Source organism: Bombus bifarius, unplaced genomic scaffold, assembly GCF_011952205.1.
Source record: "Bombus bifarius isolate JDL3187 unplaced genomic scaffold, Bbif_JDL3187 scf7180000008194, whole genome shotgun sequence".
In the NCBI taxonomy this organism is placed as follows: Eukaryota; Metazoa; Arthropoda; class Insecta; order Hymenoptera; family Apidae; genus Bombus; species Bombus bifarius.
Genome location: NW_022884502.1, coordinates 1,706,194 through 1,712,863, shown reverse-complemented (window position 1 = coordinate 1,712,863; position 6,670 = coordinate 1,706,194).

The following is a 6,670-nucleotide window of genomic DNA, read 5'->3' as shown; positions in this document are numbered from 1 at the left end:
TAGCTGTATGATAAATTGCGGATGGTATTTGTTGGAATTCGTATTTTTATAAACGTAGATAAAAGAATAGAAGAACCTAAACAGGGATTCATTCCATTCGTTGGATACTATAACGAGTATATTTTGGATATTTTTAAAATATTTTCGTGTTTCGGTTCAAGTTGTATAAGGATTACTACAATTACAGATTTATATACAGATAGCTGTTACGAAATAACCGAAAGCAAAGCTTCCAAAGTAATTGAGTCTACTCACCATTTCGTTTTATTGGTACTTTTTCCAGAAAGTTTCCCGTTTACTTCTTTATCTTCGACACTTTCTGCATTTCCAATATCAGATACGGAAAAATACATACTTTCAATTTCAATCCAAACAGAACTTAGACATTAATTGCGTTATACGCGATGACGTTTTATATTTAACGTCTTTCTTAAGTCTTTTACGAGCTTCGCTGTGATATCTCTTTCAGACTCGAATTTTTTTTTAATCGCGGGCCAAATATTCTGTAGCAATCAATAACGACATATTCTCTGATATCTATGCAAAAGGAATATAATGCATTCAAATCTACGATTAACTTTACCAATAACTAGTTAATCCTTGCTGCATAAATGAATTAGGACATAAAATTAAAATAATAGCGATATTTCTAGTTACAACTAATAAACAATACTATTCTAATCGCGACAAGCCACTTTCTTCTTCTCGCATTAGTCTCGACGAGTGTACGTAGATGAATGCGTATCAAACTACCTAACACTGCTATACGAGATATATGTAATTATATTACCAGGCAATATAATTAACAAAACCAGAAATTTTCTCCACTATCAAAAAAAAAAAAAAAAATGTCTCGATGCTAAACAGGCTAGCCATAAATTCTTCCATTTATCAAACTTAAACGAAAGCCAATCCCTGCTTAACAGAATTTCCTTCTGACGCTATGGTCAACGTCGACGTGTTAAATCAGCTTACGTATATACAATTAAACACCAGCAAGGTGACCATTGGCGCTGCCTTGCCGCAGGCGAGAAAGTGCGATTTCGAGCGTGTACGGAACGCGGACCTGAAGATCCGAATCGTAATTTAGAGCGGATACATGGCGAACCAATCTCACTTGATACTAAACAGCACGAGAAGAAACGAGACAAGACGGCAGACGACACGGAACCCAAGTGGATAGCTTTTACTCGCAGAGAAACGATTCGCAAGAGTACCGTGTGTGTGTGTTCGACCGGACGTCGAACGAACGAGCACGAGAGAGGTAGTGGGCCAGCTCCTTATACGGATCGTTGTTTCGGTCCGCGTGAGGAGAAGTTGCTCCGATCCGTTTGACCATCCAAAACGAGTGGGAACCCTGCCGCGAAAACGGAGATTCTCACCCGCACCTTCGCTTCCTTTCAAACGAAGGAACCTTTGCCCTTTTTCCATTCGTCAACGAGTCTACGTGCTTCGAAACCTTTGGACAAACTCGATAATCTCGAGGGTTGAATGTATATTTTAAACTTCCAAGAGTATATTTACGGTGTAGTTGTACACCGTGAGCCTAAACTCACGTGCTACGCGTCAAGTCCAGGAGATACCATGGCTCGAAATAAGACGGAAATCGAGTATAATAAAACGTTTAATTCTCGAGGACCGGACATTTAGCAAATCTTTAAAATTCTCCTTCATAACCATTATTATTATTATTATTATTATTATTATTATTAACCGATATATTGTTCTTCATTAACAGATAGAAACGATATTGGAGGATGTAAATTAATTGAAACGTCTTTTAACGTTGACTCTGACTGATCGGGAGTTAAAACCAGCATTCTATACTAATTTTTAACTTCTATATACACCGGCTACAAATTTTGCCAACGAATTTCTAAATGAAAACACACATAATATACGAATGACAGTTTTCTATGTTACGTTTTAAATACCTTCATAGATTTTTGCACGTAGAATAATCTTCTATCGATTAATACTGTCTGGCTGGAGATTAAAGCAAATTTACGTGTACTCGACAAGTTTTCAAATTCGATTTTCTCGTAAATGAATCTACCAACGCGATCTTCTTATCTGTGATTTTCATCTTACGTCGTGCGATAGAATCGCCTTCGTTTCACTTGCATATACCGTGAATTTAAATTGACATGTGCAGCTATACACTTTGGATCAATCGTACGTTTATGTAATGATTTCTCCGAAGTGATCGAGATGTTTCCATTAGAAGAAACACAAGTCTTATCTATTGTCAGCGTTAACTTTCGTAAACAGGATTCGATAAACGGCAAGGAAAATTATTCCTCTTCAATTATATCGTCAAATTACCGAGAGAGCCTAGTCGTTGGTAGGCGAGCCAGGACAAAACATTATCAGAAACAAGGACCCAACGCGTCGTACGTGACCGAAAGAAACGAAACGACACGACTCGCGTGCGTTTCATGGGCAATGCGTGACGAGAGATGCAACGAATCGTTAAAATGCCTCGTAAACTACCTCTCTGTTTCTTCGACCTCGAAAAAACCCATCGAATCGAGAAGCTGCGTTCGACGCGCGTTCCATGTACCACGATTCGTTCGAATCTATCGAACGCGTGTTAACGTGGAATTTTTCCTCGATTTTCTTCTCGCAAGAAATCAGGTCGGCGTTCGATTTCTCTTATGCTGGAAATACATCTCGCATTCTTCAATTTTTGTTAACCCGTCTTTCGTCCCTAAACTTGTGCAAAATTCCCGCAATATGTATTTTTATTTCTATACAAGCTTGCATCCTTGTATGCATTTTGTATTTTTTCTACGGTAACGAATTAATCTAAACGAATAAAATAGAGAAACAGACGGAGAAATTTTTGCTACGATTACTATTATAATTCTATCCTTCTTCTTATTTCACGATCGCTTTCGTAACGAAAATTAAAAAACAACAAGCGGTTCGATAAATAAATAATTCATGCCGTGAGTGGACAGCGACGCTCTCTTGTGCGCGCCACACATATGAATTTCCTCTGGCTTTCGGACCCAACACAATTTTCCCTCCTTCTTCCTTCTCTTTCTCCTCTTTTCTTTCAATTTCGTCTCGTCTCGTCGTATCGTGTTTATGTCCGGTACTCTGAAATCGCATAATTTGTTTCAAAGGTTTTCCCCGGCTTTCAACGGTACAGCGTTTTTCGAGCCATTTTCCATCACTGGGAAAGATTTTTAATTTGAGGGAACTACGAAATACTCGTTGTTACTGGTACACGCGTGATTTCTCGTTTCTGTTGCATGTTTATTAAACTAAAAAATGTCGCAAAGTAGATAGAAAAATTTATCTGCGATCATTCATGCGTGCTTCCTAAAGTACGTAATAGGCAAGTCTAGGTTAATCTCGAATCATCGAAAAGTAATTATACCGGTGTACGTCATACTGATCGTAGAGAAAAACGCGAAACGAGTACTTAAGCAATCTTGCGTGCAACATACTCCTCGTCGCAGAGTGTACACACTGTACAACTCAAAACTATGGATCGACTAATACATAAAAGATATGTACAACACTGCCATTGCAAAAAATACCGATAAACTGGAAAATTCGAAAAAAATTTGACCGACAAAGACCATAAATCATGTTCATTTTTTTGAACCAATTAACGTCATTCTGGCACAATCCTCAATATCGATCGAAACAATTGAGATATCGAATGAAAATAAGAACGAAATATCCTACAGAGGCTTTTTTATTTCATTTGCATAGTATTTAGATGTTTACATGGTTGTTCCATGGTAAGATGCAGTTATACCGCAGTCTATACTTTCTACGGTAAGAACGACATTGGAGAGGACGAGACCCGAATAGACGAGCCGTTAACCGGGACGATTAACGCGCGACAAATAATAATATATACTCGCGTCGCTCGTAAAGTGGTCAAGTTAAACCATACGATCTATACGTATGCGTATTCACTTACACAGATTTCGAGGGGAGGTAACCAATCACGTATCCATGGATTCTACCGACATATCCTTCTCTTCTGTCCTCCACATGATAAAGTCGTCCTGTGATACGTTTCGAGCTCCGGATTATCGAGAAGAGGTCTGATCTCGCGTTCGAAGATTTGGACGCGAAACTTTTCGTAAAAGATGCGCTCTTTCAATTCGCAATTTGCGATTTAAGTAACGAGCGCCAACGTTTTATGGCAAGTAGGGAGAAAAGGGAAAAAGGCAACGTGGGTTTCAATGTATATTAGGTTAGGTTGGAAACACAAACAACAACTTCACATTACATAACGCACATGCGTCTCGACTGCCGCGAGAACACTGAGGCACCGTCGCTCGTCGTACAACCTCCCCACTACCGTGGTTCGTTCTTTTGAACCCCATACGCGTATAGTATACACGAGGTCCCCACTGGAAAGACCACTTTGCAGTTTTCTTCGATTCTCCCTAGATGGCCGACAGACCAGCAGCGCTGCTTCCGAACTTCTCGACCGTCGATCTCTTTCTACCGTAGGGGACTCCACTACGGCCCTATCGTCCCTTCCTTTCTCATATTTCCCGGTTTTTCAGTTCTTTTCTCCTTTTTCTCCTTGTCCCCATGGTTTCCTATATCTTCTCCTTTCTTCTCTTTTGTCCAGTTTGCTTTCCCATATTTTCTCCAGAATTTCCTTTCACTCCCTATCTTCCTTTTCTGTCCTTTTCTTCCTTCACTTTTCTCCCTTTTTCTCTACTTTTACGGATATCGTACACTTTTTTTACTTGACTTTGCCTCAAAATAACTGGACAGATCTTGCGAACTTTTCTTGTTATACTCGCCATGTTTGGAAACAAGCGTCCGTGAGAGAGAGAGAGAGAGATAGAAACGCATTTGTATACGCACCAGGGCGCCCATCTCGTCCTCGACAAAGGACGACCGGCCACCCTATTCGAAGGCCAAATCGTCCAAGGTCGATCATCCTTCCAACGAAGCGGCTCGGTCGAGTTTTCTCTTCTTCCTTCTCTCACCCTTTCCTCTCTCTCTCTCTCTCTCTCTTGCCTCGAGATCGGACGGTGGATTTGCTTGCTCGATCGGGACGACAGAGTGGAAAGAGGAAGGAATGAGACGATTACGCCGTTTACGATTCGAGTTTGTTTGCTACCTGCTGCCTACATGACATCGGACGTAAAACGGACGGATGAAAGAGGTCGGGAAGCGTTCGTGTTTGTAAGCAAAGGAAAGAACAGATGGGCGAGGGTCCGAAGAGAAACGAGGAAGGGAGTGGGAACGAGATATTAACCCTTTGTGGTCATATCGAAACAAAGATATGGGTACCATGGATTGGTTGGATTTAATTTTTAATGGACGAATATCAGTAAGTCGACTCGAGGCTTCCGAGAAAATAAGTAAAATTTCGGAAATGTAATAAAATCTGAGGAAATTCATCATATTAATCTTTTACATTAAAACGTTTCCGTGCAAAGGTAAATATCACGAACAGTACTGCTTTACCATCGGGACCAGTAAACTTCGAATTTGACTCTGACAGTTCGCAATTGACACAATTTTTCTGAACCTACGATTCTCGTATTATAGGATTTTGTTGCTTACGAAGTGGAATTTAGAAAGAACGACGATCGACAAACCGCTTAAATCGACAGGGAACAGCCACGCTGTCTCAGACTGCCTGACGGATAACTGTGCATACCAACGTGTACAAAGATGCATAGAATGCACCAGAAGAAACGCAGTTTATATTTTTTCAACGCGATCGAAGGGCAGAGAAAGGAGAAACATAGGGGAAGGGGAAAAGGAGAAGAAGATGGAAAAGAAGGTTCAAGGTCGTGAGGATGAAAGAACCGCGTTTACCGTAGGAGTGGTCGTGTGGGGGGTCGATGCGTCGTGGCCTCGAGCGTATGTGTACGCAAGAACGGTTTCGGAACGGCCGCGTAATCCGAATCCGAATCCGAAACCAGTTTCTGCCCCGTGGGTCAACCAGACCCGTCCTCTTCTTCAACGTCGTCTCCCACCGCGTTCGACCCATGTTCGTCACTCCCCCGAACCGAGTCTCCCCCTTTCTATCACGGCGATACATCTCCTTTCGTCCGAATCGCCGCGATCATCTCGTATTTTTTCCATTCTGACGTTTTTCAACCATCATCGACCGATCACGATGATCTAATAATAGAAAAATCCTGATTGTTGCGTCGACGCGATACCTACGAACCGTTCTTTCTCGTTCTTTAAAGACGCGTGAATTAGCGAACGGTCGGTGAACAGCGTTCGGAGACAAGATGTTCGTACGTGTATCATGTTCGTGTCCACTTTACGTAACACAAGCATATTTCGCGCAGTATGCGAATAAATGATAAACAGAACCGTTCGTCAAACGTAATAGTAACTCATGTGTTTGCATCAAACGAACACGGTGCAGTACTTGAAATATTTTTCTAGATTTTGGGAATTTGTTACATGCAATATTCGTAAGAAAATCGTCGAACGACTATAAAACGTTTGCCAACATCTTACGAAATGCTTGGTATCCGCTCGCGTCCTTTTCGCGAACTATCGAGCTTCAAAGTGGGGATACGATGTTGCTTCCGTTGGTGAACAGTACGCGAACTACCTGCGAGCTGCCCGAACAACTGGCGAACGGTTCAGGAAGATATTCAGGAAGTAGCTCGGGTCAATATGAACCCGGCGTAATGTTTGTTTCTTCCGT